The 26,674-nt window shown below is 44.2% G+C and overlaps 1 long non-coding RNA gene across 1 annotated transcript; it reads left to right on the top strand.

Annotated features, from left to right (window-relative positions):
* The first annotated feature begins 5,522 nt into the window (after positions 1-5,522).
* On the top strand, positions 5,523-14,557 carry LOC132345913 (uncharacterized). Its single transcript, XR_009495497.1, has 2 exons — positions 5,523-7,149; positions 12,362-14,557. It is a non-coding gene; the product is annotated as an uncharacterized lncRNA (long non-coding RNA).
* Positions 14,558-26,674: the final 12,117 nt, after the last annotated feature.

The following is a 26,674-nucleotide window of genomic DNA, read 5'->3' as shown; positions in this document are numbered from 1 at the left end:
CCCTGTGCTATATAGTAGGTCCTTGTTGGTTATCTATTCTATATACAGCAATGTGTACATGTCAACCCCAGAGTCTCAATCTATCCACACCCTTCTTCATCCCTGGCAACTATAAGTTCATTCTCTAAGTCTGTGAGCTTTTTCTGTTTTGCGTTAATAAATAAGGTCATGTTTACTTTCCCCATGAACTTTGGGTTCAGCTGACGGTTCGTGAACCGTTACTACCCTCCAGCCACGAAGCCTGCACTCTGTTTTGGATGTTTTACTGAGAAATCTTTTTCAAACAGCACAATAGCCTAAAGGGGAGATATCGGAACCATTTTACGGATGGTGAAGTAAAACATCAGATGTCACGAAGTTCATCAGTTAGTGATCGAAGTTTCTCCAGGATTGAAAGTGGCTCCACACATCCTTCCTCGGTAAGTTCATCTGCTTATTTAGCTCATCAATTAAGACAACTCCAGGGCCTCCTAATAATTCTATTTTAATAACTATGATCCCTAAGTTCCATCTACTTGTATCTATGAACATCCTTGCTTCCGAAGTTTCATTCTCCATCTCAAAAATTCACAGCACATAAAATGCTAAGACTTCAAAAAATTCTTTAACGTAATGACATTTAACTTCTTTACAACTAAGTCAATTCTGATTTTTCTCGTTTATTGTACAGCTGCTGCTGGTGCTGCTGCTGCTGCTAAGTCGCTTCAGTCGTGTCCGACTCCGTGCGACCCCATAGACGGCAGCCCACCAGGCTCCCTCCTCCCTGGGATTCTCCAGGCAAGAACATTGGAGTGGGTTGCCATTTCCTTCTCCATTGTACAGCTGGATGTATTGAAATGCCCCGAAATTTCTGAAAACTAACTTCCCTTCTTCTGCAGCTGTGAGATCTTATCACTGTGTCTCTCCAAAATTGCTCACCCTTTCTCTATTTGTTCTCTGTGTAGCTTTTTCTGACTTTCCCTCCAGTTCACTAATCATATGCTCAGCTCTATCCAACCTGCTGTTAAACCTATTCGTTGTTTGTTGTTGTTGTTCTGTGTGTGTGTGTGTGTGTGTGTGTGTGTGTGTATGTGTATATTATTTCTAACCCTGTAATTCTAAAGGGTTCTTTTTCAAAGCAGTCCTCCCTAGGACTCTTCTTCACTCTTCACTCCTCTATACCTGTTCAAATTCTCTTCCTTGTTTGGGGGAGCTATATACTGTCTGTCTCCTTCAGCAGGATATAAGCTCTACCAAGGCAGGACCTCCTTGTAAGCATCTCTGGGACACTAGCACCTGGAACAGAGCCTGACATGAACGGGTTTCTCCATGAGTTTCTGGTGAACACTGAGTACACGGATAAGGCGTGAACCAGTGATCCCACAGGAAGAGACAGCAAGTCAGGAGTGCGTGGCACCCTGCTACAGGAGCTGGGTTATGAGGCTGGCCTGAGTGAGGGGCAAGAGGCTGGCTCAAGGGGCAGAACCCAGGAAACAAGAGGATCCACAGGATCCTGGGAGGGAATGATCAGAGACAGAGAAGGAAGCATCCAATCAATGGTAATAAAGACCACCTGTTTCCTTTTGACCACACAGATTACAAATGAAGGATGTTTGGAGCAGAGGATGTTTGCAACCACATCTTTATGTCCTGGGATCAAAACATCCTAGATGTCTTTTTTTTTTTCAATTAACAGGAAAATTTTAGAGCGGTTTTAGGTTCACAGCACAAATGAGAAGAAGACACAGAAATTGACAATATATCCTGTCGCCCACTCAGGGATAGCCTGCCCCGTTATCAACGTCCCCCCCCAGAGGGTATATTTGTTAGAACTGATGAACCGACACATCATTACAATGAACTGACACATGAAAGACACCAAAAGCCCACCATTTATATTAGGCCTTTTTCTCAGTTGTGCAGGCACTGAGGGTTTGCACAAATGGACAATGGCATCTACTCAGCTTTATGGCCTCATACCAGTCATTTCACTGCCTTAACCCCCTCTGCCCTGCCTGGTCATCCTACCACTCCACCCCAACCACCCATCTTTTTATTGTCTCTGCAGTTTTGCCTTTTCCGGAATGTTACGTAGTTGGAACCATACAGTGTATGATCTTCTCAGATTAGCTTCTTCTTTTTTTTTTTTCTTAACTTAGTAATAGACATTTAAGGTTTCTCCCTATCTTTTATGACTTAATAGCCCACTTCCTTTAAGCACTGAAATGTTCTATTATCTAAATGTACTAGTTTCTTTATCCATTCATGTACATAGGACATCTGTTACTTCCAAGTTTGAGCAATTATTAATAAAGCTGCTGCAAGCAAAGAGGGAGTAAAGAGCCTCTTGATGAGGGTGAAAAAGCTGGCTTAAAAACTCAACATTCAAAAAACTAAGATCATGGCACCCAGTCTCATCACTTCATGGCAAATAAAAGGGAAAAAGTGGAAACAATGACAGATTTTATTTTCTTGGGCTCCAAAATCATTCTGGATGGTGACTGCAACCATGAAATCAAAAGACGTTTGCTCCTTGGAAGAAGAGCTATGACCAATCTAGACAGCATGTTAAAAAAACAGAGATATCACTTTGCTGACAAAGGTCTGTATGGTCAGAGCTATGGTTTTTCCAGGAGTCATGTATGGGTGTGAGAGGTGGACCATGCAATGTTGAAGATTCTGGTTATTCTAATAAGTGTGTTCTGGTATCTCATTTTCATTTTGATTTGTATTTCCCTGATGACATATGATATGAAGCATCTTTTATTATGTGTATTTGCCATCTGTATGTCTTCTTTGGTGAGGTGTCAAGGTATTTAATCTTTTTTAACAGGTTGTTTTCTTGTTAAGTTTTACAATTTTTATTTATTTAGTTTTATTTCTTTTTGGCTGTGCTGGATCGTCATCGTTGCTCATGGCTTTCTCTAGTTGTGGTGAGCAGAGGCTACTACTCATTTCTGTGCACAAGCTTATGATTGTGGTGATTTCTCTTGTGGCCCGAGGGCTTAGCTGCGCCACGGCACGTGGAATCCTCCCAGACCAGGGATGAAACCGATGTCCTCTGCATTGGCAGGCAAATTTCTATGCATTGTACCACCAGGGAAGTCCTTGTTTTTAAGTTTTAAGACTTCTTTGTATATTTTGGATAACAGTCCTTAATCAGATTGCTAAAGGTCTGTGGCTTATCATAATTTTCTAGACATTGTCTTTTGCAGGGTAGAGTATTTAATTTTAATGAAGTCTGCTGCTGCTGCTAAGTTGCTTCAGTTGTGTCCAACTCTGTGCGACCCCATAGACGGCAGCCCACCAGGCTCCCCCATCCCTGGGATTCTCCAGGCAAGAACACTGGAGTGGGTTGCCATTTCCTTCTCCAATGCATGAAAGTGAAAAGTGAAAGTAAAGTCACTCAGTCGTATCCGACTCTTAGCGACCCCATGGACTGCAGCCTACCAGGCTCCTCTGTCCATGGGATTTTCCAGGCAAGAGTACTGGAGTGGGGTGCCATTGCCTTCTCCAGTGAAGTCTAGGTCATCAATAAAATTAAAACTTCAAGAAAATTAGAGATACGAAGGGAACATTTCATGCAAAGATGGGCTCAATAAACAACAGAAATGGTATGGACCTAATAGAGGCAGAAGATATTAAGAAGAGATGGCAAGAATACACAGAAGAACTGTACAAAAAAGATCTTCATGACCCAGATAATCACGATGGTGTGATCACTCACCTAGAGCCAGACATCCTGGAATGTGAAGTCAAGTGGGCCTTAGAAAGCATCACTATGAACAAAGCTAGTGGAGGTGATGGAATTCCAGTTGAGCTATTTCAAATCCTGAAAGATGATGCTGTGAAAGTGCTGCACTCAATATGCCAGCAAATTTGGGAAACTCAGCAGTGGCCACAGGACTGGAAAAGGTCAGTTTTCATTCCAATCCCAAAGAAAGGCAATGCCAAAGAAAGTTCAAACTACCGTACAATTGAGCTCGTTTCACATGCTAGCAAGGTAATGCTCAAAATCCTTAAGGTAGACTTCAACAGTACATGAGCTGAGAACTTCCAGGTGTACAAGCTGGATTTAGAAAAGGCAGAGGAACCAGAGATCAAATTGCCAACATCTGTTGGATCATAGAAAAAGCAAGAGAGTTCCAGAAAAATATCTATTTCTGCCTTATTGATTATGCCAAAGCCTTTGACTGTGTGGATCACAATAAACTGTGGAAAATTCTGAAAGAGATGGGAATATCAGACCACCTGACCTGTCTCTTGAGAAACCTGTATGCAGGTCAGGAAACAACAGTTAGAACTGGACATGGAACAACAGACTGGTTGCAAACAGGAAAAGGAGTATATCAAGGCTGTATATTGTCACCCTGCTTATTTAACTTCTATGCAGAGTACATCATGAGAAATGCTGGGCTGGAAGCAGCACAAGCTGGAATCAAGATTGCTGTGAGAAATATCAATAACCTCAGATATGCAGATGACACCACCCTTTTGGCAGAAAGTGAAGAGGAACTAAAAAACCTCTTGATGAAGGTGAAAGAGAAGAGTGAAAAAGTTGGCTTAAAGCTCAGCATTCAGAAAACTAAGATCATGGCACCCGGTCCCATCACTTCATGGGAAATAGATGGGGAAACACTAGAAACAGTTTCAGACTATTTTTCTGGGCTCCAAAATCACTGCAGATGGTGATTGCATCCATGAAATTAAAAGACGCTTACTCCTTGGAAGGAAAGTTATGACGAACCTAGATAGCATATTCAAAAGCAGAGACATTACTTTGCCAACAAAGGTCCATCTAGTCAAGGCTATGGTTTTTTCAGTGGTCATGTATGGATGTGAGAGTTGGACTGTCAAGAAAGCTGAGCACTGAAGAATTGATGCTTTTGAACTGTGGTGTTGGAGAAGACTCTTGAGAGTCCCTTGGACTGCAAGGAGATCCAACCAGTCCATCCTAAAGGAGATCAGTCCTGGGTGTTCATTGGAAGGACTGATGCTGAAGCTGAAACTCCAATACTTTGGCCACCTCATGTGAAGAGTTGACTCATTTGAAAAGACCCTGATGCTGGGAAGGATTGGGGGTGGGAGGAGAAGGGGACGACAGAGGATGAAATGGCTGGATGGCATCACTGACTCGATGGGCATGAGTTTGGGTAAACTCCAGGAGTTGGTGATGGACAGGGAGGCCTGGAGTGCTGTGATTCATGGGGTCGCAAAGAGTCAGACATGACTGAGTGAGTGAACTGAACTGAGGTCATCAATGATTTCTTTCATGGAAGGTGCCCTGGCATTGCATCAAAAAAGGCATCACCATACCCACGGCCATTAGGGCTTCTGCTATGTTATCTTCTATGAGTTTTATAATTTTGAATTAATTTTTGTAAAGGGTGTAAGGTCTGTTTTAATGTGTATGTCCAGTTGTTCCAGCACTATTTGTTGAAGAGACCATCTTTGTCCCATTGTATGACCTTTGCTCCTTTGTCAAAGATCAGCTAACTATACTTCAGTTCAGTTCAGTTCAGTTGCTCAGTCATGTCCGACTCTTTGCGACCCCATGAATCACAGCACTCCAGGCCTCCCTGTCCATCACCAACTCCCGGAGTTCACTCAGACTCATGTCCATCGAGTCAGTGATGCCATCCAGCCATCTCATCCTCTGTCATCCCCTTGTTCTCCTGCCCCCAATCCCTCCCAGCATCAGGGTCTTTTCTAATGAGTCAACTCTTCACATGAGGTGGCCAAAGTATTGGAGTTTCAGCTTCAGCATCAGTCCTTCCAATGAACACCCAGGACTGATCTCCTTTAGGATGGACTGGTTGGATCTCCTTGTAGTCCAAGGGACTCTCAAGAGTCTTTTTCAACACCACAGTTCAAAAGCATAACTATACTTGAAAAGTGGAAGTGAAGTCGCATCAGGCTCTTTGCGACCCCATGGACTGTAGCCTACCAGGCTCCTCCCTCAATGGGATTCTCCAGGCAAGAGTACTGGAGTAGGTTGCCATTTCCTTCGCCAGGGGATCTTCCCAACCCAGAGATCGAACCCGGGTCTCCCGTATTGCAGGCAGACGCTTTAACCTCTGAGCCACCAGGGAAGCCCTAACTATACTTAGGTAGGTCTATATCTGAGCTGTGTATTCTGTTCCATTGATGTATTTGCTTTTTCTTTCACCAATATCACACTGCTGTGGTTGCTGTAGCTTTACAGTAAGTACTGAAGTTGGGTAGTGACAGTCTTCTGAATTTGTTCTTCTCCTTCAAAGTTGTGTTGGCTATCTTAGGTCTTTTGCCCCTATGAATAAACTTTAGAATCAGTTTGCCAAAGTCCATAACATAAGAGTTTTGACTGAGATGGCATAGAATCTACAGATCAAGTTGGGAAGAACTGACATCTTGACAGTACTGAGTCTGTCTATAAGCACAGAATATCTCTCCATTTATTTCATTTTTCTGTGATTTCATTATCAAAGTTCTGTACTTTCCTCATATAGATTTTGCAGACATTTTGTTAGATCTATATGTATTTAATTTTGGAGGGTGTTAATTAAATGGTATTGTGTTCTTAATTTCAAATTCTATTTGTTCATTGCTGGTGTATAAAAAAAGTGATAGACTTTAATGTCAAGTTAATAAATTTTGTATCCTTCAACCTTGCTCTAATCACTTAGTTCCAGGATCCTGCAACCTTGTTCTAATCACGTAATTCCAGGAGTTTTTTGTTGATTGTTTAGATTTTCCTGTACAGATGATCATGTCGTCTGTGAACAGTTTTATTCCTTCCTCCCCAATCTGTGTACCTGTTATTTCTTTTTCTTATTAGTCTTACTGAATAGATAGAATGCTCAGTACCAGAGTCATGAGAGAGGACATCCTTGATTGTACCTGACATCAGTGGGAAAGCCCTGAGATTCTCACCACTAAGTACGATGCTAGCTGTTGGTTTTTTGGTAGACATTCTTTATCAAGTTGATGCAGTTCCTCTCTATTTCTAGTTTCCTGAGAGTTTTAACCAAGAACTCTGTGCTGTGATTATATTGGGATTTTGTCAAATGCATCTATTAATATGATCATGTGATTTGTCTTTTTTAGCCTGTTCATGTGATGGATTGCATTAATGGATTTTTGAATATTGATTCAGTCCTGCATAGCTAAGATAAAGCCTGCTTGGCTGTGGTATGTAATTCATTTCATATGTTGTTGATTTGATTTGATAATATTTTGTTGAAAAATTTTACACGTATATGAGAAGTATTGGTCTACAGTTTTCTTGTAATGTCCCTGTCTGGTTTTGGTAATAGGGTAATAACAGCCTCCCAGAATGAGTTAGGAAGTATTGCCTCTGTTTTTACCTTCTGAAAGAGATTATAGAGAATTGTTACAATTTCCTCCTTAAATGTCTGTCAGAATTTCATCTGGTGAATTGACTGGTGAATTCAGGCCTGGTGCTTTCTGTTTTAGAAGGTTATTAATTATCGATTCAATTTCTTTAATTAATGTAGGCCTATTCAAGTTGTCTATTTCTACTGGTGTGAGTTTTGGCAAATTGTGTCTGTTGCAGGGGAAAGGAAAAAGAGGAATGAGTTTTCCTGAGAATGAAGGAGATAAAAAGAACAGTGAGCAGGCCTGAACATTCCTAGTTTCTTTTACTTTAACTGCTCCTAACTCTGTATGTTTGTAACTAAGTTTGCTTTTCTGCCCCCTAACTCTGCAGGAGCTACATTTTGCACCTATTATCCTTTGCTTACCCTTACAACACTCTCTTAACCTTATGGTTCCTCTTTTTTATAAAACATATCAGAAAGAAGGCCACAGAGCCACTGAACTGCCAGACTCAATTACTGGGTTACTGATGCCCACCTGTGACTGTCTTTGAACAAGTTTGTAACATTTTGTTCCTCATCTCTGACCCCTGACTTCGAATTCTCATCTTACACGAGCACTAGTGGTAAAGAACCCACCTGCTGATTCAGGAGACGTAGGGGACACGGATTGGATCCGTGGGTTGGGAAGATCCCCTGGTGAAGGAAAAGGCAACCCTCTCCAGTATTCTTGCCTGGACAATTCATGAAGAGAGGAGCCAATCCATGGGGTCAAAAAAAGTCCGACACAATTGAGTGACTGAACAACAACAATGGCTTGAATCTCTGTTGAGATACAATTTATTGGTGACCAAATGATGGGCCCTTTCAAAATTAGAGAAACTAACAAACAAGTTTCTAGAGCACAAACCAAAAAGCCACTGACAACTCCAGGGTCCCTAGGAATTGTGGGATTTTGTCACAAAAGGATACCAAATTTGGGGCTAACTGCAAAGCCATTAGACCATACTTTGAAAGGTGCAGATTCTGAACTTTTGGTTTGGATGGGATACTGCCAAAGGGCTACCCTGGTGGCTCAGATGGTAAAGAATCTGCCTGCAATGCAGGAGACCGGGGTTGGGAAGATCCCCTGGAGAAGGGAATGGCAATCCAATCCAGTATTCTTGCCTGGGGAATTCCATGGACAGAGGAGTTTGGCGGCTACAGTCTAGGGGTTCCAAAGAATCGGACAAGACTGAGTGACTACACATACACTGTCAAAAAGCTTACAAAACTCTGAAACTGAAACTCATGACTGCTCTGGTCCTAGGCCTGCCCGATCTCCAGAATGAATTCAAACTATGTGTGCATGAGAGGCAGGGGATGGCCCTGGGCATACTTATACAACTGGTGGGAGACATTCCCTGACCAGTAGCTTATCTTTCAAAACAGCTGGACACGACAGCTGCCAGCTGGCTCCCTTGCTTACAAGCAGTGGCCACCACCTGTGATCTACAGAAAGGTTCACTTTGCCCATACTGTTAGGGGGAGCACACTGATTGAAACCGCCCACCCTGGCCAGGCACCATAGTAACCATTTGCATGAGTTGTTTTATGACAGGTGGTCCTGGTAAGGAACAGGGAACTAATAAGCCTCCAACAACCAGAAGAGTTTGGGAAAGGTCAAAAGGAGGCACTACCTGCCTGACCACCTCCCAGAATCCGTCTCTCTGGCATCCATCTTGGCTGAACAAGGCGTGCACCACCAGGAAGGACTCTGGGTCAGAATGATTGGCTAAGGACAACCCGGAAACTAATCCCATCACCATAAAGCCCGAGACTGCAAGCCATGTGATAGAGCAGTTCTCCTGGGTTCTCTTATCCTACTGCTCTCCACCCGGGCGCCCTTTCCCAAAAAAATCTCTTGCTTTGTCAGCAGATGTGTCTCCTCGGACAATTCATTTCCGAGTGTTAGACAAGAGCCCAGTTTTGGGCCCTGGAAGGGGTCCCTTTCCTGCAACAATACAACGACATTGAACATCCCACATTAAGTCCTGGTCCTCTTGGAACAAAAGGGTGGATACTGGTTAACGTCAGAGAGGATGGGAAAACATAAGGCAATCCTCCTTGATGATCCCAATGTCACCATTGGAGTGACCAATGTTTTAAATTCTGCTACCCTGCTTCCCTCACTCTCTAAGAAGGAGATCCTCCAGAACTGCCTGGAGGTTTTGAAGACCACTTACCCCAGTCAACTGGATTTGACAGGTAAGCCTCTGAGTGAGGCTGACTGGCACTTCTTTACTGATGGCAGTAGTTTAGGGAAGGAGGGTCAGACGTATGCAGGATACGGAGCAGCTACAGAGTAGCTACGGAGCAGTAGGTAGTTGTCGCAGCAGCCCTGCCTGCACTCCCCGCCCCTCCACCTCTGCACAGAGAGCTGAGCTGATTGCTCTAACAGGAGCTCTAATCTTATCAAAAGGAGAAAGGACCTGCCTTCCTGGGCTCTACCCGACTCTGGGGATCCCAGAACCTTTTATAACAAGTAGATAAAGTAAGGAACAAAAAGAAAAAGCCTTCTAAACTCTCCCCCAAGATAAAAGCTTGATGATTGGATCCAAATGAAAACTAAAGTTATAAAAGTTGGTGGAATTTAGATAAAGGTATATAAAATTAATATATTTAAGCTTTATATCAGGTGGTTACAACTCTTATATTGTGGGATAGATAAGGCATATAGATTGCCACTAAGAAAATATTAACATACTGAATAAACCAGTAGAGTTACCTGCGCCATACAAAATAAGTAAAAACTGGAAACTAACATACAAGGGCTAATAAAAATAAAAACAGTAATTCTGCTTTGGTTTAATTTATAAATTCAGAAAGGCCTTTGCTGAATGCCTTATACAAACCGTTGAAGGCATAATCGTTTAAACTCTAAAGTTACAAAATATAGAACTTGTAAAATAAATTTCAGTTTGATTAAAAATTTTGTCACTGACTTTAGTAACTTAAGGTGACAAAACCGTTCGTTGAAAAACTAAACAACCGTCTTTGTCTTGCAAATGTCTCAACCAGAATATGAATACAGGTCATAAGTACCTGATAAACTATTAAACTTATCTTGTAATGCCTGATTCATTACTAAGCTTTTAAGTGAAGCCATCAGATCTCTTGTCTGCCTATTTATGTCTGTGTACCCATTCTACATGAGATTATCTCTATTTCTGAAAGGTAATATTGAAATTAAATTCATAAGGAGCTCTATATAATTGTTTAAGAAAAGATGCTACATTTAAATAAACTGACCAAAATGAATTTCAGGCTCACGTAAACTGGGAAATACCCAATATTAAGTTGATACTGGTATTAATGTTTAAATTTATTGATCTAATTAATATAGGCATGTCATTAAGAGTCATCAAAATTCAATTACATGGGACTGAATGAACTGATACATATGATTTATTACTTTGTGACTTTAGAAAATATACTAGCTTGAATCCCTGTTTTTCAAAAATATCTTTTCTTTTATGCTGTGAGCTACAACAGGTTGATAAAAACAAAGATAAAACATTTTCTCTTCCACCCTACCTGATCCTGCTAGAGTTTAGCTTCTCCAACTGGCTCTCCTATGGACTTGATGGTTTACTGCAACTGAATTATAACTAGTTATATTAATCATATCAGGGCTTCCCTGGTGGCTCAGACGGTAAAGCGTCTGTCTGCAATGCAGAAGACCTGGGTTTGATCCCTGGGTTGGGAAGATCCCCTGGAGAAGGAAATGGCAGCCCACTTCAGTATTCTTGCCTGGAAAATCCCATGGACGGCGGAGCCTGGTAGGCTACTGTCCATGGGGCTGCAAAGAGTTGGACACGACTGAGCGACTTCACTTCAATGTATATATTAATCATTGTTTAATTTGTCCTTTGTTTCCAAATTGCTTATGCTTTTGTCTCCCTGTTACACTATGACTTTTTCAGTGTTATTAGCTGCACTACTTAGGTCCTATTTTATAAGATTATTGTTTCTTACTGTACCCAGTGTGTAACCAGTCCTCCAACAAAAATAATGATGACTAGATGACTTAGAGCAGTTGATCAGAAATGCAGTTCCATATAAGGTCAACGATTGTAACAGTATAAGTCTAGATATGGGAAGAAACAACAAAAGGGAATATTTTCCTGGACCACAAGGACTAGTAAGTACAGGTAGTCCAGAGAATCTTGAATACTGTTTTATGGCCTAGTCCAGTAATAGCACATTGAGTGACCTGTCAACGAAACCTTCACCAGATCTGGGAATGAGCATTCCTAGCACCATGGGACAAAATGGTCATGTAATATCCCCAAACTATGGTCAGATTCATGACCCTGAAGGGGCTCTGCCAACTGCAAGTTGGCAATTGCCATCTACCTCTACAAAGATTAAATCATGGCCACTGAAGCTGTTGACCTTCAATACCCCCTGAAAGGAGTTTAAGATTGAAATTAGGAATGAGGCACTCTGTGCTTTGGAAAAACTGGCAGAAGAGACCTTCAGATAGACACTTTCAGGAGAAGATTTTTATGAGCCCTGATTTTTACATCTTCTCATACCTAGAGAAACATTAACATCATTGATGGTTACAATCACTTTGGCTAACAAGGAAAAATTACAATTAAAGTCAAAATAGAGTAGTTATGGAAATAACTAGGTGACACAATGGTATTTCAGACAAGTCCTATATTGTTAAAAACTCGAGTCTCCTGAGCTGTGTCAGACTTAGGATGCCATCAGCCATTCTAAAAACAAAGTCTGCTAGCAGCTGCTGACTACAACCTTACTTTCTAAAGGTCTCTTTTTGTAACTATTATATGTTTAGACAATGAAATTGCTCTGGATCATGTGTTGACAAAAACAAAAAAACAAACACATGTGTAATGACCAACAGCCACATTAAAGGTTAAGACCTACTTAGATAAACCCAGACAACCGGCTACCTGGCTACAAGTCTCCTCAATGTTAAGTCTAATGTTAAGTCTACTGTTAAGTCTAAATTAGCATCCGGATAATTTTTTTCTATTTTGTCTATTATTGTGCAGGTTGTCATTCCTCCAACTATTTCCGAGTCCAAATTGCTCCATTCGTTTGGACAAGAAGACCCAAGCACTGAGCCTATCTGAATCACAGTCAAAATTGTCATCAAATGTATCTTGCTTCTTCTTCTTTGGCCTCTAGCTACAATAACTCTTTTACTCATCTATGGCCTCTGTTTTTTTTTTTTTTAAACTGTCTGTTAAGTTTTGTCTCCTCCAGATAACAACAGTTTTACATCAAGAAAATGATGATGTAGAGATTACAGTCACTCCCCTAAACAGATCCTGTGGGAATAACCACAAAACTCACCCAGGGGCCCCTTAATAAAACAGGATGAGTGCTCCGTGACCCCCACTAGGTAGGGTCTATGAGTCCCAGGCCAGCACTGAAGAAGTTATGGAAGACAGACAGTCTGTCCCTCATCACCCCACTAAAGATTTCTTAGGGTTCATGTCTCTCAAAGGAAATTTGAAGGAGATAGCTGGGCCCCTGCCCTGAACAGCTAGTGATTGTCAAATAGCAAAACTGAGGTTCTGTCCTCAGCCAGACAAGAGCAACACCTATTTCCCTTCCTCCCTTCTTTCTCTTTCCTGCAAACAAAGAAGATAAAGAAAACAGTGAGGAGGCCTGAACATTCTTAGCTTTTTTACTTTAACTGTTCCTTACTCTGCGTGTCTGTAACTAAGTTTGCTTTTCTGCTCCCTAAGTCTGCAAGAGCTACATTTCACGTGTATTAATTACCCTTTGCTTAGCCTTACAACACCCTCTTCCCTTTGTAGTTCCTCTTTTTTACACATCAGAAAGAAGGCTGCAGAACCACTGGACTGCCGGACTCAATTACTGGGTGACTGACGTGAGCCTATGAGTGTCTTTGAACAAAATCCTAACACCTTTGTTCCTCATCACTGACTCCTGACTGCTAGCACTCATCTTATATAAGCCTCTAGACTCCTCATGGAAGGAGGACAGTTCTTGAGGCATGAGCCTACTGTATTCCCCTCTCTGCTGGCTGAGAATCAAAGCGACCTTTCTATTGCCTACAAACTCTGTCTCTGTATTTTTTTATTTGTCTTTGGTGTGCAGAGAAAGCCAAGATTTTGGCCAGCAACATGTCTTTTAAGGAATTGGTCCAACTTATCTAAATTAAGAATTTGTAGGCATAAGTTGTTCACAGTATTCTTTTAATACTTTTTTAATGCCCATAGAGTCAGCAGTGATGATTTCAATTTAATTTCTGATATTGGTAATTTGTGTTCTCTTGTTTTTTCTTAGCCTGGCTAGAGGCTTATCAATTTTATTGATCTTTTCAAAGAACTAGTTTTTTGTTTTGTTGATTTCCTATTTTACTGATTTCTGCTCTCATTCTTATTATTTCTTTTTTTCTACTTGTTTTGGATTTGATTTGCTCTTCTTTCACTAATTTCCTAAGGTAGAAACTTTGGGTCTTTCTTCTTTTCTTATATATGCATTCACTGCTGTAAGTGTTCCCCAAGCAATGTTTGGCTGTATCCCACAAAGTTTGATAAGTTATGTTTTCATTTTCATTTGGTTCAAAATATTTTAAATTTTCTCATTGTGCTGGTGGTAAAGAATCTGCTTGCCAATGCAGGAGATGTAGGTTTGATCTCTGGGTTGGGAAGATCCCCTGGAGGAGGAAATGACAACCCACTCCAGTATTCTTGCCTGGAAAATCTCATGGACAGAGGAGCCTGGCGGGTTAGAGTCTATAGGGTCACAGACAGCCAGACATGACTGAAGCAACTTAGCATGCACGCATTCTTCTTTGCCCAGGTTTTATTTAGAAGCATGTTGTTTAATCTCCATGTATTTTTGTATTTTCCAGTTATCTGTTATTTATTTCCAGTTTAATGCCATTGTAAGTCTGACAACAGACATTATATAGCTTCTATTATTTTAAATTTGTTAAACTGTGTTTTATGGCCCAGAAAGCCGTATCTCTTGGCGAATGTTCATGCTAGCTTGAAAAGAATGTGTATTCTGCTGTGGTCTCCAATAAAGCCCAACACACTTAGTATACAATGCAGCAACTCCACCTCAGCACCATCCCCTAGAACATGAACTGCAGGCATTTATGTTGATAGCATCCACAGAAGATTATAGCCCGAACCCACACACAATCCGAAAGTCTATCAATAAGAAAAAAGATAAATGAACTGTGGTATACTCACAGGGTAAAATACTACTCATGGATTAAAAAAAAAAGAAAAAGAAAAAGAAAGCACTGTTGTTAAGTGCAACAACATGGATAACTCTCAAAACCAACATGAATATCACGACTTCCTGGGCAGTCCAATGTCTAAGATGCAATGCAGGGGGCCTGGGTTCAATCCCCAGTCAGGGAACTAAGATCCCACATGCCGCAACTAAGACCCAGCACAGCCAAATCAATAAATGTTACAAAAACAACATGCATACCATACCGAATGAATGACTGATCACATTCAGACGACATTCAAGAGCAGATAATAGTCACCTGTGGTTCAGAAGACTGAACGGTGGTTTCCTCTGAGTGCAGGGGTGGAAAGATACTCAGTTGGAAAGGAATTGGGGAAAATGTGCGGGTGTGATGGAAAAGTTCTTTATCTTTATTTGGGTGGCGAGTACACAAGAATATTACATAAAAAGTTATAGGGCTATATGTGTACTTTACTGCATAAAATACACATATTGAAGTACGAAGAGTGCTTCAATCATGTACGTTATCAGGAAAAGAAAAAACAAGTGGGCAGAGATGACAGAGCTGGACAGTGCTGCGGAAGCACATTTACAGCTTAGTCCGGCCGATGCAGGGCACGCCAGCCACCTGGTCAAGAGCCAGTTCAGACCCGAGTGGCCCCTCTGAAGCCTGTCTTTGGCTCTGACTGGCTGCACACAGTGCAAGCTGCCTTCATCCTTCTTTGGGGGACTGGAGGGAATAATGGTGGTCCTTTCTCAGCTTGGACACCTCCCCCCTCCACTAAACTGTATCCTACTCTTCCTTCAGGGCCTCCCCCAAGCCTACCTTTCTTTCTGTCTCCCTCCCACATCGGCCCCCACATGCTTCTGGTCACCCCAGCTTCTCCAGTAGAAATCAGTTCACAGGAGGCTGGCCTAGGAGCCACGGCATGGATGTGACTGGGGGTCATGAATGGCTGCCCAGGTCAGTCATCACTCACACACAGAGAATGAGACCCAAAGTGCTTTTGCTTTTTCTTAATGCTTAGCAAACTTAAGTGATCTGTGTTTTCTCTTTTTTTTTGGCCTTTCCCTAATTTCACATACTGAATGAAACATACTTTTCAAGTGTTAAGATCATCGGATTTAATTTTTTATTTCTTTTGTGTCCTCTTACAGGGCTTTGTCGTCAGTGACCATTCAATTTATACTGCAGACCAGCAGTTCTCAAAGTGTGCTCAGGGGACCCCTGAAGGGTCCACATGACCCTTCAGGGATTTTCCAGGGTCCAAACTGATACACTGTAACATGAATTGCCTTTTCCACTCTCATTCTCCCAGGAGTATACAGTGGAGCTTTCCACTGTCTACTGAGAAGGTCTGCGTGACTCACTGAACCAGCATTTTCAAACGAGGGATAAGAAATGATACAAGATCATGCAAGGGCAAAAGACCCACTCCAAGTGCCAGACAGACCACTATATTTCACATAGCAGAGTAAGGAAAATTCATTTTCAGATTCTACATTGCAACTCATCTTTAAGAAAATACCATTTGTTGGGATTTCCCTGGCGGTTCAGTTAAGATTCCCCACGTCCACTGCACAGGGCATAGGTTTGATGCCTGGTCAGGGAACTAAGGGGGCTTCCTCAGGAGCACAGCAGTAAAGAATCTGCCTGCAATGTAGGAGATGCTGGTTTGATCCCTGGGTTGGCAAGATCCCCTTGAGGAGGGAATGGCAACCCCCTTCAGTATTCTTGCCTGGAAAATCCCAGGGACAGAGGAGCCTGGCAGGTTACAGTCCATGGAGTCCAATAGAGTCAGACATGACTGAAGCAACTTAGCGCACATGCACACACTGGGAACTAAAATCCCACATGCTGCACAGTGTGGTCAAAAAAAGAAAATGACAGGGAATGATTAAAAAAAAAGTATCATTTGTTGAATTTTGGCATAGGATCAAAGCAGGATAGCCACAGTTATGTAAGAAGGATCTAAGACACTCCACACTGGAACTTCCCTGGTGGTTCAGTGGTTAAAAAATCTGCCTCGCAAAGCAAGGGATATGAGTTCAATCCCTGCTTGGGGAACTAAGATCCCAGTGCTGAGGGGCAATGAAGCCCACATACTCCAACTACTGAGCCTCTGCACCACAACGAAGATCCCACATGAGGCAATGAAGATCCTGCATGCCACAGCTAAGATCCAACACAGCCAAATAAATAAATACAAATAAAGGTACTCCACACTGTTCTGACTACGTATTCATGTGGCCAGAGTTTTGCCAGTCCTTCCACCAAAACGACACCTTAAAACAGACTGAATACAAAAGGCGCCCTGAGGACCCAGCTGTCTTCTGCTGAGGACATTAAAGAGATGTGCAAAAGTTTAAAACAATGGCATTATTTTCACTATTTTGTTTTGGAGAGTAAAGTTATTTTTCACAAAAATATGTTGACATAAAATGACTATAGTGCTGTTATTCTAAAGTGAATTAACAAATATTTAAAAATTTTCTGTTTTAATTACAAATGCATAACCTACAGGCTTCCCTGGTGGCTCACACAGTAAAGAATCTGCCTGCAATGTGGGAGACTCAGGTTCCATCCCTGGGTCAGGAAGATCCCCTGGAGAAGGGAATGGCAACCCACTCCAGTATTCTTGCCTGGAGAATTCCATGCCCAGAGGAGCCTGATGGACTATGGTCCATGGGGTCACATAAAGTCGGACATGACTGAGCGACGGACACAGAGACACAACCTACAGAAACAAAAGCTTTTCTGGGTCCTTGGTCACTTTTAAGTTTACAGAGGGGTTCTGAGATGAAAAAGTTTGAGGACTGCTGTTTCTGGCTGCCTGACTAGAATACTGAGCAGACCCTTTAGAAATGGAAGGACCAGATACTGCAGTCAGACAGACCTGTGTTTCCATCAATGTTCCACACTGTGCTGATGGATGTAGAGCACCTAATTTAATATCCCTGACCCTTGAGGTTTATTTTTAATCTGTGCAATGGGAAGAGTAACATCATTTTCAGAGCTGCTGACATTAAATGAAGTAATGTACCAGCACAGACCATCTGCAGCTAGCAGGCATTTGGACATTTCGTTATTTTTGCATGTTGCGCTTGGTCCTCTAGGGCTTTGAGGCAGCCAAGGCCTCAGTTGAATTAGGATTGAAGTTCAGATTCCTGGCTGCCTGGTCAACTACATGGACAGAAAGGCTCTCCATGTCATGTGACACAGCCCAGGATGGTCATAGGAGGGTAGAAGGGCTGACACTTCAGAGCTCTTCCAACGTTGGAGAGGAAGTGTTCACCTTTCGATTCATCTAAACTGAGGTCACCAGGTCCTGGAATGGCGAGCAGAAGTGCACAGGCCCTCACTGACCACACACAGACCGGGAGACCCTCACGCCATGTCTCTCCCTCTTCGCCCGTCTGCCAGCTGATGGTCCACTATTCTATGCATTCTTCCTGGAATGCAAGATGTGTGAGAAACAAAAGCAAAAACCCAACACCCAAATGCCTTTCCTTGTCGCTAGTTTTCACTCTTCATGAAACTAGTTTTGTTGGCTTTAGTGGCTCAGATTTTAGGAGGAAGAGCATGGAAACTGGATCAGACTGACCCGTATCTCCTGGTGCCGTCCCTCAGTGTGAGCCAGTGTGTGTGGTGGGGGGAATCACAATGCCACCTCAGAGACAGGATGAGAAGATACCTAGGAGGAGGCTGGATGCACAAGAGTTAGTGTCAGTTGCTCACTGGTGTCCAACTCTTTGCAACCCCATAGATTAGCCTGCCAGGCTCCTCTGTCCATGGAATTCTCCAGGCAAGAATACTGGAGTGGGTGGCCATGCCCTCTTCCTGGGGAATCTTTGAACCCAGGGATCAAACCCGGGTGTCCTACATTGCAGGAAAGGCTCCCCATGAAAGGTCGATATTCTCATGGTAATGGGTCATTTTGCCTCTCACTATCATAAGCTATCAAGAGAAAAACCAGCTGAATTTCAGTTTTGATTAAGAAAAATATAAGGGACAACCAAAGAAACACTGTATGACATCTGTCCTAGGATATTCTAAGGAGAAAAAAATGTTTCTTAAAGGTAATCCCTTCAGGAAAGAAAACCAAGAAAACTCAACAGCATATGTATATAATAGTCCAAAAAAATGTAAAGGAAGAAAACGAAAATATTTCTGAAACTCAGTTTGGTGAGTTGGACTGAGCTGCAGCGTGTTGACAGTTCTCGCGCGTGTAGAACCCCCTTCCCTGTACCCAAACTATCCCCCATCAACCCAAGAGCATGCTGCCGGGACCCCACGTGAACCCCACCCCGCCCCTTTTCTTTCCCATCTTCTGGTAAAGATCGCGGCCCTCCGGACCTCCATCCGGCCTGGGGTGCTTCCAGCTCGGAAGCACATGATTATGAACGCTTTTCCTCGGGGAGTGGTTGGAGAACTGAAGATACAGGGGCTCTACAGAAGTCACCCGCGCACAACCCCCTGGCGTCCTGCCCACCCTCCCTGACTCCTGCGGGTCCCCGTGCCACGCGGTGCTCATGACGTCTCTCCGACAGCCCCCACTGGTCCCCCTACTTCCTGCCACCTTTCCTTTCCAGACATCGTCCACTTTTCCACAACCCGGCACGTGCCGAAACCCCAAAGCCACTGATTTGGGGAACAGCTGGGGTTCGAGGGGGCTCTGATCCCCTGGAGCTCGCCCTTCCCCGCCGCAGCTTCTGGAACCTTCTGCTGGGGGCGCTCGGGTGGGGTCTGGGGGGCGGCCAGCCCGGAGGTCCTAGGCCACGTGGTGTTCTCGCTCAAGGCCCCCTCGGAGGACAAGCACGGAGTCGGGGGTGCAGTCTCTCACGTGCTGAGAAGAGCCAGGGAGTTGGACCAGCGAAGCGCAGCCCGGATGTGGGGTATCCGTCCCCGGAAACCAGAGGTGCTGGACACCTGAGGGCTTATTCCTGAGACGCCCAGGCAGGCCCCTCCGACCTCTGTTGGCCTGCATGGCGGCCCGCGGTCTCCATAAACCGCGAACCGGCCCTGCGGTCCCGTCCGGTATCCAGCCCCAAGCCGGTCTCCTCTAGGCCAGAACCGGGATCAGACCCCACCCAGATTCCCATCTCCGTTCCGCCCCCATCGCGCCCGGCCCCTGGCCCTTCCTGACCCTGGTTCCCGCCCCTTGTCTTACCACATGGCCGCCTCCGGCCTCTGCGTGTTCTGGACAGTAGGCGCCGCACCCACGCCATCCCCATTCCCGCCAGTCCGCGGACACGTGGCGGAGTCTATGCAGCCTCTCCCGCCGCCGCTGGGGGGCCGCACTCCAATCTGCGCGGGATTTCCCTCCCGGTGAACTCCAGGGGAAGAAAGGTGGTTCTCCACACGACCTGTCCCGCGTCTGTCCCGCAGATGCTGGCGTGGGTGTGGTATTTGGGTCCCTCACCGCCTTTCCTAAGCGCCCCCAACATCTCCCCACGTGTTCCCTGGGCCCGCCGCCGCCTCTCCTGCCTCCTCCCTTTGGGCCCACATCATTCTCCCTACCAGGGAGAGCCCCCGGGGAGGCTCCTAAGGGGGCACCGCTGGTGGCCCAGCCACTACCCTGGGCTTTCCTGGGGTTGTGTTTGCTTAAATTGCCCAAGGAAATGACCCCACTCCAGGCCATGGCCACAGCCAAGTTCTCAAGGCAGAGGAGACTGCATTCAAAAAGGGTAGGCTGTATGTTTCTAGAAAGTTGTCCATTTCTTCTAGGTTGTCAAATTTGTTGGCATACAATTGTTCATAGTATTTTCTTCTAGTTTTTGTATTTCCGTGGTATCAGGTGAGATTATTGTCTCTTCATTTTTTCTTCTGTGTACTTGGTTCACGTTTCTTCTTGGTGAGCCTGGCCGGAGATTTGTCACTTCTGTTTACCTTTTCGAAGAACCAGCCCTTGGTTTTGTTGATTTTTTTCCATTGTTCTTTAATCTCTATTTTATTTATTTACTCACTGATTTTTATTATTTCCTTCCTTCTTCTGACTTTAGGCTTTGTTCTTCTTTTTGGAATTCTTTTAGGTGATAGGTTAGGTCGTTTACTTGAGATTTTTCTTGTTTTTTGATGAAGGCCTGTATCACTATGAAATTGTGGTTGGTGAGGGATGGACTGGGAGCTTGGGATTAGAATATAGGATGATAACAAATTCCTACTGTACAGCACAGGGAACTATGTTCAATATCCTGATAAACCCAATGGAAAATAATATTTGTTAAAAAAAGTATATATGTGTATAACTGAGTCACTTTGCTATATAGCAGAGGTTAGCAGAACATTGTAAATACTGCAATTTAAAAAAATATCCTGTAATAAATCATAATGGAGAAGTAGGTTTTGAAAGATTATATATGTTTATATCATATACATATATATGTATATATACACACATATATATACATATACATACTAAGTTGCTTCAGTTGTGTCCGACTCTATGTGACCCTTTGGACTAGTCCACCAGGCTCCTCTGTCCAGGGGGGTTTCCAGGCAAGAATACTAGAGTGGGCTGCCATTCCTTCCTCCAGGGGATCTTACTGAACCAGGGATTGAACCTATGTCTCTTTACGTGTCCTGTGTTGGCAGGCAGGTTCTCTACCATATGTGCCACCTGAGAAGTCCATAAAAATATGTATATATATATATATATATATATATAATTGAATCACTTTGCTGTACAGCAGAAATGAACACAACATTGTAAATCAACTAGACATGAATAAAAAGTAAATTCAAAAAAAGGGCTGGATGTTGGAAATGTGGAAATGGCCCTGTTCAGGCTTGGTATGCGAGCTCCCTTGGCCAGGCAGCCCCCATTTCATGCTCTGTCCATCAGCATGGCCCTGCCCACTTCCTCAAGTCAAGGTTCAGCTTTCCCACTGAGGCTTTCTGTCCCTTTATAATCATGTATCCTTGGGGGGGGGGTGGGGGGGGCGGTGGGGGAAGAAGTATGAGGAGCCCTGGTTGAAGTACTTTAGAATTAATCTCCATATCAAAATGTTTCTGTGAAAATGCTCCCCACCTCCCCTTCATTCTCCTGATGCCCCATGCAGGTCTTTTGAGTATTTGCTACAAAGCCAGATGGCTGATGCACCTGCTGGCCTATAGGTTCCTGGTGGGTGAGGACTATGTTTATTCTTTATGTCCCCAGCATCCAGCACCGCTGAGGCACTGAGGAAGCACTCAGAAATAAACTATGTGCTGCATGGATGCCTACGAAAATGCAAAGCGGGTGACAAGTCCAGGTTTCGCTTAGTTCAGCTCCCTATTAGTCAGCTGGGGCATGCAAGCTTTAGTAATTGTGGTGCACAGGTTCAGTAGTTGCAGATTCCAAACTCTAGAGCACAGGCTCAGTAGTTGTGGCACATGGGCTTGGTTGCTGCATGGCATGTGGAGTCTTCCTACACCAGAAATCAAATCCATGTCCCCTACATTGGCAGGCAAATTCTTACTCACTATGCCTCCAGCTGCTGCTGCTGCTAAGTCACTTCAGTCGTGTCCAACTCCAGGGACATCCCTAAATCTTACCTCTTTGAAAGCCTGATCTTCAAGGGCCTCAAACTGGATTCAACCTGGAGTAATAATAAGCTTGTACTTTTGTATTTTCATAAAACAGTGCTTTGGCTACTACCTGTAACTGTAGCTGGAATTCAGGCCACAAGATCAGGAAAAAGAGTCATACCTCCAATTAGCTCAGTCATTGGTGTTGACAGCTAAGGTATTTGAACAACACAGGATTTGGCTGGAGGAGAGGTTTCTTGAGAGAGAAAAAAAACACTAAAATCACTGTTGTAGATTGTTCTTGACGTTATGATGTGGAAAGAAATCAGAATATCTGGTGAAGAATGCAAAGCAAAAACTCCTTGGTCGCATTGCCTAACAACCGTCGTGCCAAGGAACCTGGCTCATTCTTTTCTCATAATGGAAACTTTCCTTTTAAAAACCATGATCTAAAGCTGCTTTTCTCTCACAAAGTCTAATAGTGATCAGCAAGTTGCAAGAATAACCAGTAGTTACACGTACACACATACTCACACGCACACACGTTTTCAAGAGGTGACAAGAAAAAATTTTAAAGCCCGTTTAATAAAAGTGTCTGCCTTCTTTCTAAGGAGAGAAACAAAAGCAGCTTTCACTTTTTCATAGGCTCATTTTCACCTGGTCTTCACCTTCCTCCATTCCCTTCTCCATCTCTTAACAGAGCAGTGAATGAATGAACAGAGGCTCATTTGGACCTGTGACTTCCATGATGTCATTTCACAGCCACAATAATCCTGGGAGGGCAGAATCGTAGGACCCACTTTACAGATGTGACAGTTGAGGATCAGTTGCGGACCCGTGAGTTCTGGTGACTTGTTCATTGTCACCTGGCTGGTGGGACTGGGGCTGCTGGTCATCTATCATGCTGTATTCCAATGCCTATTCACCTTACATGTCTGACTCTTGTGACTCCATACAGTCTATGGAATTCTCCAGGCCAGAATACTGGAGTGGGTAGCCTTTCCCTTCTCCAGGGGATCTTCCCAACCCAGGGATCGAACCCAGGTCTCCCGCATTGCAGGCGGATTCTTTACCAGCTGAGCCACCAGGGAAGCCCTACTTATGGATAGGACTTGTTTATTGTTTTTTAGTTCCAGAGTCATGTCCAATTCTTTTGCAACCCCATGGACTATATCCCGCCAGGCTCCTCTGTCCCTAGGATTCTAAAGGCGAGAATATAGGAGTGGGTTGCTGTTTCTTCTCCAGGTAATCTTCCTGACCCAGGGATCGAACCTGCATCTTCTATATGGACAGGTTGGTGCTTTTTTGTTGTTGTTTTTACCACTGAGCCACCAGGGAAGCCCAAGACTTATTTATCCAGTTACTAAAACCATACTTGGCACATAGCAAATTTTCAGTACCTTTTGAATAAATGAATGAACAAATGAACTCTGGAAAGCAATGGAATAAAGTAAAGACTATGTTTAATTTGACTTTAAAAATTCTAGGTTCCAGTCTCAGCTCTGCCACATTTCTAATCAGTTCACCTAATTCTTCCAGCCCTTAGTTCCTTCACCTTTAAGATGGCATGGTGATGATGATGATTGTTAACTACCTGCCTCTACAGTTTTCATAAAGATGAGATGGAAACTCCCCTGTAGGGTTCCTGGAGGAGTTTGAAGCCAGCAGTGACAAACACAAATGCTGAATGGGGCTTCTGGGCTGGAGTGGGAAACCACCTGGCTCCCCGCCCCTGCCATGTGCAAAGGGAGGACATTACACTGAACAGACCACAAAAAGCACTTTGTCTTCGGGCTCCCTACCCCCGCAAATCCCCTCCCCACACACTGGCAGCCAGAGTTAGAAAAAAATGTCTGCTGGGAGTTAGGAATCTAAATTAAGTCCCCATGTCCCAGCTCTCTTCCCCAGCCCACTACTTCCACCATTCCGGTCAGCGCTGGTGAGGCTGCTGGCTCTCAGCTGAGGACCCACTTTGGAATCACGAGGCACATCCAAGTGCAGAACCAAGGCCTCACCCCTGAGATGCTGACATCGTCCAGAAGGGAGCCCAGGAGCTGACATTTGTAAAAGAAATCCAGATAGCTTCCATATGTAGACAGAATTAGGTACTACTGAGTTAGTACATAAGGTTTTGGGGGCGTTCTTGTTATTTGGGACCAGATAATCCTTCACTCTGGGGGCTGTCCTGTCCCCAGAAGGATGGTTGGTGGCAGCTCTATTCTCTGTCTACTGTGGCCAGTGGCATCACCCCAGTTGTGAGCACCATAGAACTCTCCCTGGGAGGCAGAACTGTCCCAGGTGAGAAGCACTGGATTTGAGAAGAAAGGATGGCAGGAGAGAGGCTGTCGTGGCGTCGGACCCTCAGTGGGCAACCTAGGACCTGCACCACCAGGGAAGGAGTTTGTTGGAATTGCAGACCCCTGCCAGACCCCGGAGATGCTCTGCAGGGGATGCTTTGAGAGCACCACCAGGCCACCCGTGCTTCTTTCCTCTGGAAGCACTTATTAACAGAGTTAACTCATTTTTTTTAATTGGAGGATAACTGCTTACAGTGTTGTGTTGGTTCTTGCCGTACAACAACGTGAATCAGATGTATGTATCCATATATCCCCTCCCTCGTGAGCTCCCTCCCCTCCTCATCCCACCCGTCTCGGTCATCACAGAGCACTGAGCTGAGCTCCCTGTGCTCTACAGCAGCTTCCCATTGGCTGCTTTACACACGGTGGTGTGTATATGTCAATGCTACGCACCCAGTTCACCCCCCACCTTCCCCTGCTGTGACCACAGTCCATTCTCTACATCTGCATCTCTGTTTCTGCCCTACAATAGGTTCATCCATGCCATTTTTCTAGATTCCATGTACACATGTGAATATACGATATTTGTTTTTCTGTTTCTGACTTACTTCACTCTAACAGAATTAGTTTATTAAAATAGCAGTTCACTGGGAGTTCCCTAGTGGTCCAGTGATTAGAACTTTGTGCTTTCACTGCCCTAGGCCCAGGTTCAATCCCTGGTTGGGGAACTAAGATCCCACAAGCTGTGTAACTCTGCCAAAAAATACAAACAAAAGAATAAAATAGCAATTCACCATCCGCATCTAGGTGACATTCAATCAGAGCATCAGCGTGGATGGACTTTAAGAATTCACTCCAAGCACCCAGATGAAGCCTCTGGGGGGAGGGGGGCGTGGCCCCTTGTAACATAGCTAGTCAAAGCGTGGCAGGGAGGGGAGGAAAGAGGGTCTACCTGGGGTGTGTCTTGATGGATGGGAGGGGCGGGGTGGGGACAGCTTATGAGAGAAGGAATGCTCATAATCAGGGAGCTGGGTCATAGAGACAGCCTGTTCCTCCCACCCCTTCCTTCTAGACACCTTGCAAATGACAGTCATGCCCAGCTAATGCTTCCTGGTGTGTGAACTAGAGGCTGCCTCCAGTGGGGTAATGGTGAGCAGGGGGATATGAGAGGGACTGAACTGGCTGGGCCAGTGCCACCAGGGCACAGTGTGGCAGGCACTCCCACTTGGTGCTGGTGGGGCACAGCTGTGCCTGCTGAACCTCCGTTCTGCCTCCTAGAAGGACCAGCCTTGGGGCTCTCTCTGGCCTCTCCCAGAGTTTGTGCAGGTGAGAGCTGGATGGATGGAGCATGGATCTCTAGGGTAGCCTTGAAGGTGGGGGAGCCACAAAAGGGCAGCCCATGGGGTTTTGTGGAAATGGGCCATGGTGATGGGATGGGAGCCGTGATATTTATCTAAACCAGCCCTTCCCCTCCCTGTTGCTCTCCCTTCCCCTACTTTTCCTCTCCTCTGCAGCACTGAGTACTGCCCAGCAGTGTTTTAGACATTTTCGGCAGTATTTTCAGCATTTTTGTGTTAACTGGCTTATCATCTGGAGTGTAAACCTCTCACCACCAGACAACAAGTTCCATGAGGATAGATAGGGTCCCTGACTTGTTCACAGTGGAATCCAAGAGGCCTCGAATAGGGCTAGTCTCAGCTGGCACTCCTTCAATATTTGTTCAATGACTGGACACAACGAATGAGCAAATAGATTGATAAGCCTTGGATTTGTTTTAACGGTAACTGAAGGAAACACCTCTTCCTTCTTCCCCTCCCTGTGATGACTTAATTGACAGTGTATTTACCAGCTTTTAAAAAAGTCTCTTGGGGTTTCCCCAATAAAGCACCAAGAGGAAAACCTCAATGTTGCTGTTCCTGGGTGGAGGGCGAGTTCTGTTGCTTGGGTTCACTTTCTTCTCTTTTAAAGACGTTATTGTTGTTGTTCAGTCACTAAGTCGTGTCCAGCCCTTTGCGACTCCATGGACTGCAGCACACCAGGCTCCCCTGTCCTTCACTATCTCCCAAAATTCACTCAAATTCTTTTCCATTGAGTTGATGATGCCATCCAACCATCTCATCCTCTGTCGTCCTCTTCTCCTGCCTTCAATCTTTCCCAGCATCAGGGTCTTTTCCAATGAGTAGGCTCTTCACATCAGGTGGCCAAAGTATTGGAGCTTCAGCAGCAGTCCTTCCAATGACTATCCAGGGTTGATTTCCTTTAGGATTTACTGGTTTGATCTCTTTAAAATTAGCAAATTCTTAAAATAATAATAA

Source organism: Bos taurus, chromosome 1 (genome assembly GCF_002263795.3).
Source record: "Bos taurus isolate L1 Dominette 01449 registration number 42190680 breed Hereford chromosome 1, ARS-UCD2.0, whole genome shotgun sequence".
In the NCBI taxonomy this organism is placed as follows: Eukaryota; Metazoa; Chordata; class Mammalia; order Artiodactyla; family Bovidae; genus Bos; species Bos taurus.
Note: the sequence above shows the minus strand (reverse complement) of the source record. Positions and strands in the feature narration are given on the sequence as shown.